Genomic DNA, 8210 nt, shown 5'->3' with positions numbered 1-8210 from the left:
TGGACACAGGGAGGGGCACGCCGATCACCTCCAAACATGTCTATATTCCTCTTGAGTATAGACCCATGTCTCTTTCAACCCTGCTTCTCCCTTACTAGGACCTCAGTGCCTGGCACAGACAAGATGCTCACGGGACCTCGTGTGGATGGAAATGGTCTTCTAAAGCAGAGATTAGCATGAGTAAGGTTCTAGGGGGCTTGTTTAACCTGCCTAAGACTCAGAGCATATTCAAGGACTTTTAGATCATTGAAGACAGGAATATAGACTCTACAGGATAATTTGCTGGTGGATGCTGATTTCCCTGGCCAGACTGGTGGCAGGACTGGAGTGTGCACTAAGTCACAAGCCCCTCTTTGCAATGGCCGGCAGTTGGGGCCTGGGACCACCACTATAGGCTCATTCCTCTCTGATGATACTCCTTCCAAAGCTGTTACTTGGGCACAGCTTCTTGTTCAGGCCTCAGCATCTCCCCCTCTGCCCCCCCACCCAGACATAAGTGGGCTAGATGAAAACCTGTTTCCCCCAGGACAGAGTTACTCTTTAGGGGAATGGGGACGAGTCTCTCCTACTGTCATATGGACAGCTCGGCCTTTCTACCTCTCTTGGCTTTGCTCTGGTTGCTTACATGCTTTTTCAACTTTGTTCCTGCAGTTAATCTTGAACCTCAGAAGGTCCTTAGGAAACTACCAAGCTATTGTTTTCCAAATTTGCCCCAGCCTCATCCAAGGTCCACAGAGACAGGATCTCCAGGTAAGGGGCCTAGGGACCCCCAACATTACCAAGATCCTCAAGGCTCACTAATCAAATCACCCCCTCCCCCCACCCCATCTCTCCTTGTTCTGGATGGTTCACAGAGGGCAAAAGCCCTTCTGCTTAGAGCAGTAGGATCTGAACACAGACTCCACTCAGCTCTCTCTGAGACTCCCAGAAATCATCCCATCTCTCTGGGCCTCATGGTCCCCATCCATTTAATAAGGATGGCCACTATAGTCTTGCGAAACTTGCAGGGTCCTTGAGATGGTTGAAATGACACTGGGGATGGGAAACTGAGGCTTAGTGGGAGAAGAAATCTGTTAAAGGTCATCCACCCCTTCATCTGCCAGTTCGAGGCCAGGCGATGGGGATTCAGCTGGGAACAACTTGTTGGAGGGGATGACATCCTCGTAAACAATGAGACCAGTAAATGAACCAGATAATCACGATAAAGGAAATAAAGGGGTTTTCGAGAGTCAGGGCAAAGGTGGGGTGGAGTGGGGTGGGGAAGGCCTGCCCAGGAGCGCAGGAGGGGTCACTCGGTCAGAGACCCGGTAGTGTGTGTGTGTGTGGGGGGCGTCTGGGGAGGTCCTGGAGGATTGTCATAAGCCCAGCGGCGTCAGAGTCCGGAGGGCCCCCTCGGCCCCGGCCAGGGCGCTCCCCGGGCCCCCGGAGGCACAGCGGGCGCGGGTCTTTGTCTCCCTCATTTTCTCCGACCCCCAGCGCTGTTCCCTCTTTGACCTCGAATAACTTGTTGGCTTCCCCCGGGCTTTGTATCCCCAGGGGTCACTGCCTCTGGGACGCCGGGCAGCCGCCGGGGGCCCTCGTGGGTCCCGCATCTGACACCCCCTCCGGCCCCCGCCCCCTACCCGCTCGGAGACAGGGGTCAAAGGCAGCCCGCGTCACGTGGTCGCCGAGCAGCACCGAATCGGCCGGGAGAGCCGAGGGAGAATCCGGGTGGAAGCCGAGAAATCCAGCCCCGATAGCAGCGCCCGGTCCCGCCCCGGCCCCCGCCCCGGGGCGCTCGCCGCACGCCCGCCGGCCGCCGGGCCTCCGGAGCCGATCTCCGGCCGTCACCCACGCTCCATCACGAGATCGAACCCCGCTCCCACGGCCGCGATTCGGGGAGGTAGGCACCGCGGCGGGCGAGGGGAAGGGGAGACGCTCCGGGGGCCCTGGGCGCGCAGGCTCGCCCCTCTGTGTCCCACCGGCCTGCGGGGCGCATGGTAGCGCGCCCCAACTTCCAGTCTTCCGGGAGACCCCCACCTCCTCGCCGCGGGACCGCGGGGCGGGGTGGGGGTGGCGGGGAGGGACTGCGCGCTGCCCCAGCGCTGTGCAGGGGGCCGGGACTGGGGGCTGGGCACCGGGCGGGAGGGGGAGGGGGACAGCGAGCGGGAGGCGGAGCGGGCGGTGGCGGCGGCTGCGGCGTGGAGCGGGGGTGGGAGCGGCGGGAGGCGGCGGGCGAGGGGTTAACCCCGGCCGGGGCCAGAGCCCCGCTGCGCCCGCACGGCCGGGGGGGCGGGGGGAACCCAGGCGTCCCGCGTTTCTCCGGGAGCGCCTCCTCCCCCGGGGGGCGCCCCAGCCTGGGCAGGTAAGACGCTGGGAGGGCCGGGGCCAGCCAGTCCCCTGTCGCCGGGCCGGCGGGGCCCGAGCCGGGCGTGCAGGCCGCGCGGGGCCCAGGCGGCCGCCGGCGCAAGTTTAGTGCGGGCGGGCGCCGGGCGGGCGAGCCGAGTCTGCCGGGGCCCGGCGCACCCGGGTGGAGGACAAAGGGGTGGGGGGCCAAGCGGGGGCCGGGGGCAGGCCAGGGTGCGGGCGAGGGCAGCGCGGCAGCTGTAGGTCACGGATAATGTCACTCACGAGGAATGCCCCCTCCCCCTCCCCTCCTCCCGAACAGGGGAAACTTTTGTCTGGCGAGGGAGGGGGGTTAGAGGCCGGGTCCCTGCTCCCGGCAGGGTAGAGGCAGCCGGACCGGTTTTCTCGGGACTGTGCGCGGCCTGGTCTCTAACTCCCTTCCTCCCCCAGCTTCACGGAGCCAGGAGCCTCCGTGTTGAACGCTGCTCTTGAGCACTCTGGGACGGGCTGAGGAGGGGGCGCCAGTGGACGCGTGGGCTCTGGGACAGGCCGGGAATCTGGGGACCGGGCTCCTGGCTCGGCTTTCCCGGATTCGAGCACACGGGTCAGCCAGGAGCCACGCGAGGCCCAGGGGATTCAGAACCCCACCCCCCGTCTAGACCCGGCCCTGTACTCCTCCCCACCAGCCCCCAGTCATTCAGAATGGCCTCTGGCAGTACTGCCCCCTGGTCTGAGGTGCAGACTGACCTGGTGTCGGTCGCTTCCCAGCTCTGTGACCTTGGGCTGGTTCCTTACCTTCCCTTCACCTCAGTTTCCTTACCTGTACAATGGGAAAAATATAGTATCTTCTAGAATAAGGATGAAAGGAGAGCGTGTGGTATGTCAGTAAACGGTGGCATGTTTATATTCAACAAGTATTTACTGCATGTTTACTATGTGCCAGGCACTGGGCTAATTGTTCTACATACATTATTTTATTCAGTTCTCCCACTTGACTGTTAGTTGCATTTCACTAAGGGGGCAACTGAGGCCCAGGATGGTGAAGGTCACACAGGTGGGATGCGGAGGAGCTTGGATGTGACTCTCCTCCCCCAGCCTCGGAGCTCTATAAGGTCCTGCTGTGACTATGAGCTCATGTTATTTTCAGTTCAAATTATGAGGACACTTGTCCCATTTCCCCATTACCCTTATCCCCAGGTGATGCTCCTTCTGCCTGGTGCTGGTGCAGGGTGAGGTCTGGTGTCCTGGCTCTTGTTATTACAGGCAGCTGGAGCAGAAGGGACGTCCACTGGAACCCTGTGATGGTCCAACTTCTGTTGCTGGCTGGGCCCGTGGCCGGAATGCTCTCCCAGTGCGGGTGGTGCAGGGAGGAGCCGGTCTCCCTGGCTCCAGCTAGGGACAGCTGGTGGCTCTGTCAACAGGCCTCTCCCCAGCACCCAGGGGACGGCAGAGCCTTTCATCTCCGTTCAGACCAGGTCACTTTCAGATCAGCAGGGGGCAGAGGTAGGGCCAAGAAGTGGAACCCTGGGGGTGACAAGAGACCTAAGGCCAAGGGATTTATGCCTAGGTGTCCTCTTGCGTGAATCATCGGCAGGGTCGTTATTGCTGAGCTAATGGGCTGTCCTAGATGCTCCAGCCACAAAGGTCCCCGAGGACAGTAGTGATGGGTGGACTTTGAGCCAGTGTCAGGATTACAGAATCCTGTTGGAAAATGTGTGTGTTTATAGGGTTTCTGAGCCTGGGACACAGGGTGGGCCCATGAGTCAATATGTGGGGTGACCCAGACTTCCATGGGCTTGAATGCCCTGTGCTGGCCCAATCTTTTAGTGGAGGTACTATCTCAAGACTGCTGATCAGGCTGTGATTGGAAGCCTTGAGTAATCTCCTTTAAATGGAAAACAACTTGCTAATTAACACATGACATCTTAAAACAATGGAGTGCGGTAGGTAATGAAAGTTCTTGGGAGATGCAAGTTTGTGCATTACTTTTCTAGCTGCTCTGAGGGCTGTGCCAACACTAGATGTGGGATTTGAGGGTCTGTAGGCCTTTGCTAGACTCCACAAATAGGGGCTCTTCCGGGGCCAACAGATCCGTTAGCCTGTAGGAACAAGAGTGGAAATTCCACTCCTAGCTGGACTTTGAGGGGACTCAGAAATGTGGGGCAGTGAGGGGAGGGGCTGGATGGCTGAAAGGAGTTCTGAGGGATGGGGTCGACCCTTGGCATGTGGCTAGATGGTCCTTACCATCCTGATCAGAGCAGGAAGAGAGGCCTCTGGGAGAATCAACAGGTGAAGGGATAGAGCCAGCGAGCAAGACAGGATGGCAAGAGGCATGCGAGAAACAGTTTGAAATCACAAGCTGAGGATGCGGTTGAATATGGAATCGCAGAAGGGGGGTTGGCCCAGAGGCCAGCGGAGAGATCTGCATCTGAGAAACAGAAACGGGCTCTAGTCTTAGCAGCCCTGAGCTCTGACTGCCCTCGGCTTTGGGCCTGCTCGACCTGTCTTCCATACTTTGGGACCAAAGCCAGGCCTGCAAGTCCCTAGAGATTGGGCAGACTTCTGCTGGCTTGGAATTTGGTTTTGGGTATGGCTTGAAATATCTGGACTGTTTGGAGGACTTGGACGTGCTTTACGTGAAATGGAACATTAGGGTAATTTGCTAAATATGTATGGAAAGTGTCTGCGGAGTGGGGTGATGGGGAAATGAAATAGGGTGAGGTGCTGCTTGTTTCTCAGCGGAGAGGCTGCTGGTCTGATGGGGGAGGGAAGACGAGGATCAGTGATGGTAAAGAGGCAGGACGTGGTCAGTGAGAGATGGGCTTTGGAAGGTCAGTAGAGGGGGAAACTCTTTTGGTTGTGAACGTCGGTAGGGCTTCCTGGGGGAGGAAGTGTTTGTGAGGATGCAGCCTAGGGGAAGGGGGGCAGTGGGAGGCAAGATTCAGTTGTGGGCTATTTGCAGCGTCTTGCTCCACAGTTTGGATTTTATTCTGTAGTCGGAGAGGACGGAGGGTTGTCAGCAGCTCGTTGAGTCGATGCCTCTTATTGTCTCGTGCCAGGCTCCTTCGGATGTTCCACCGAAATCTCACAGCACCCCTGCAAAGTAGCTTCTGCCGCTGGGAACCCCCACCCCGGCCTCACTTTCAGATGGGGCAGTGGAGGCTCAGACGGCTTGAGTCACTTACAGAACTGGATTGGAACGCAGGCCGGAACTGTGTCTGCCCTAGTGGCTGTTCCTCCCAGAAGTCGTTTGGCCAAAGCTGATGGCAAAACTGGTGGCATTGAGACCTACTCAGAGATGATGCTAATTGTGGTCCAGCAGAGAGTTGACCCAAGCCTGACTCAGGCCATGGGGCTGAGAAAAGGAGGAGGAGGCCACAGGACTTGGTAGCTGCCTTGGGGATCAAGATCATTGCCGGTGACCTAAGGTTTAGGACCCTTAAGTGGCAGTGCCACCACTTTTGAGTCCCTGCGGGGCTGTCTGTGGGCAGAGGACATAGCCTCGTCCGGTGCTTCCCGAGGGCAGAGAAAGCACCAAGGGAACAGGAGGCTAACTGGGGACTAGGGTGCCCTGGGAGGAGGCAGGGTCTCCATCGCTGAAGATATGCAGTGAGCATTGCTAAAGGTGTGGGGGAGAGCGTGCAGAGGGTGTGTGCTGGCAGGGTCAGGTCTGGGGGACTTCTCTCAGTTCCCTTTTCTCTTGAGAATCTCAGCAGTTGGGGTGGTGCTCGGCCCACTTCCGCCCCCTATTTTTCTCCTAGCTCTTCTGAGCTGCCCCTTCCTATGCTTCTTGGGAAGTTCCCCATACTTGCCTGGCCTGCAGTGCTCTGCCTGGGAGAGTCCTTACCCTGTGGAACACACTCAGCAGGGCTGGCCTTCCAGGGGCCCCTCGGGACATCTGGATCAGCTGCCAGAGCCCGAGCAGCTGGGGACTGTGGTTTCCCAGAGGACTGGAGCTTTCTGCTTCCATTTTCCAGTCTGTGAAATGGGTTCAGTCTCTCTTTTTTCAAAATGTGTGGAAAGAAGGCTGAATCATGAATCATCTGAATCAGGAGGAGCTGGAGGAAAGGGCTTGTGAGTTAGAAAGTGAGGATTGGGAGGGCTGGGGTAGGGGCAGGGCTGTTCCCCTCCTTCTCTGCAGTAAAGGTTAAAGCAGGGTCTCCTGGTCCCGGAGAAGGGACGTCACCAGCTTTCTCCTGCCTGTGGGACTTACAAAGTTCTGCCCATCCGCTTCAGCTTGGAGGCTTGGAGCTTGGTAGAAGGAAAGGACATGGATGTCTAGGACTGTGTGGTCTCTCGCCAAGAGCCAGTGTGCCCCCAGAGGAGTCACGGAGGGGACCAAAGCTCTTTTCTAGATGGAGAGAGTTTCTATTAACTTGCCTCCTAGCTCTTTGTATTTCTCCCTGTTCTATTTTTTGATATGGATTGGATTAATCTAATTAAAAAATCTATGTTGCAAATGAGCATTTATTTATTTGTGGGCTAGGTCTGGGGAGTAGCCCACTGTGTGACCTTGTGCCCCATCTCCCATTCCCCCTCAACCCTCAAGCAGAACCTGCCTCTTGTCCCTGCCTGTGTGCAGCCGTCCCTGCCGCCATGGTCATCTCTGCATCTGGTGAAGGCGCTGCACTTCCCCTCACTGGCCCCCCCCCAGGCCTCCCCAGCCGGGGCCCAGCTCCAGTGCTACCCCTTCCATACAGTCAGCCCTCATGCCGCAGAACTGGATGGCCTGCACCCTGCATTTGCACGGCCAGAGCCTGTGACATGGCCCCCTCACTGGGCCCTTCACACACCTGGCTTGGAATTCAGATCTCCTAAGGACACGTCTCATTTCTTCTAGGCTCCATGCTTTGGAGGTGGGTGCTGCCTGTGGGCCATTTCTGCACTGGTGGGAGTGGGCGGCATTGCAGAGTGGAGTCAGAAGTTGTGGGTTCAAATCCCAGCTCTGCTCCCATTAGCTGTGGGATCTGGGGCAAATTACCTAAATCTTAAACCCCTTTTGGGCATTGGTTTTCTCAGCTGCAAAATGAGGTAATAATTGTCCTGTTTTGCTAGGGGAGTTCGATGCCTTTCCCTGGGTAAGAGCCCAGACTGTAGGAACTCTTCAGAGATAACTGTGTATTATTGTTGTTTATGTCTGGGGGGTGGTCTGTCCTTTCAGAGGTGGAGGGAGGAATCCTTGGGATTTGAGTTCCTGATCTTTCTGTCTAATAGCCTGAGAAGGCTCGTTCAGAAGAGGAAACAGGCCCAGAGACTCTGGGCAATTTGTATGGGGTGTGGGTGATGGCATTCTCATCCAGGAAGCCTGACAGGATTTCTTCTCTTTGTTACACCTGTTTTTCCTCTTCTTTCATCAAGGTTGAGGTGCTCAAGCTCTATAGGCCTGGTTTCCTCTCTGGTGGCCGTGTGGAATGGTGTCTGAAACTTGTGTCTAATAAGTTGGCCCGGCTGGCAGGTCCTGTAGCCGTCCTCAGGATGAGGGACCCACATCCCAGGCTGTGCACACTGTGGGCTGGAGCCCCCAGAGGCCTCCCGCCTTGCCTCCGTGTGCCTTGGGAACGGGGACAGGATGACGGTAGGGAGTGGTGACTCCAGGGTAGGTCTTGAGGCAGGTGAGTAGAACACAGACAGACAGAGCAGAGGCTGGGCGCTAGGCTCAGGTGGTTCAGATCCTTGCTGGGCTGTCTCCCACTGGTGGGACCTCAGGCAAACTCTTTAGTGTCTAGAAAGATAATGCAGGAAACATGCTTAGCTTGAAGCTTAGTCCATTTTAGTTGTTGTAGTTGGCAACGTTGTTATTGTTGTAGTTGGCGACGTTGTTGTTGACCACAGAGCTCATGCCGTCCTCCCAACTGCTGTAGGAGACAGGCACTAGTATGCCCCCC

General features: G+C 57.4%; 1 protein-coding gene across 2 annotated transcripts in view; it reads left to right on the top strand.

Annotated features, from left to right (window-relative positions):
• Window positions 1-1648: 1648 nt before the first annotated feature.
• NDST1 (N-deacetylase and N-sulfotransferase 1) overlaps window positions 1649-8210 on the top strand; it is a 58504-nt gene continuing 51942 nt past the window's right edge. Inside the window, exon 1 of one of the 2 annotated variants that reach the window (XM_045999539.1) lies at window positions 1649-1882. The gene's annotated coding sequence lies outside the window, so the exon portion shown is untranslated. Of the gene's footprint in view, window positions 1883-2204; window positions 2345-8210 lie in introns of those variants that run through there. The other variant, XM_045999540.1, reaches the window with a different exon arrangement.

The sequence above is a fragment of the Meles meles genome, chromosome 3 (assembly GCF_922984935.1).
Source record: "Meles meles chromosome 3, mMelMel3.1 paternal haplotype, whole genome shotgun sequence".
NCBI classification, from domain to species: Eukaryota; Metazoa; Chordata; class Mammalia; order Carnivora; family Mustelidae; genus Meles; species Meles meles.
This window is presented reverse-complemented; position numbering and strand designations above follow the sequence as displayed.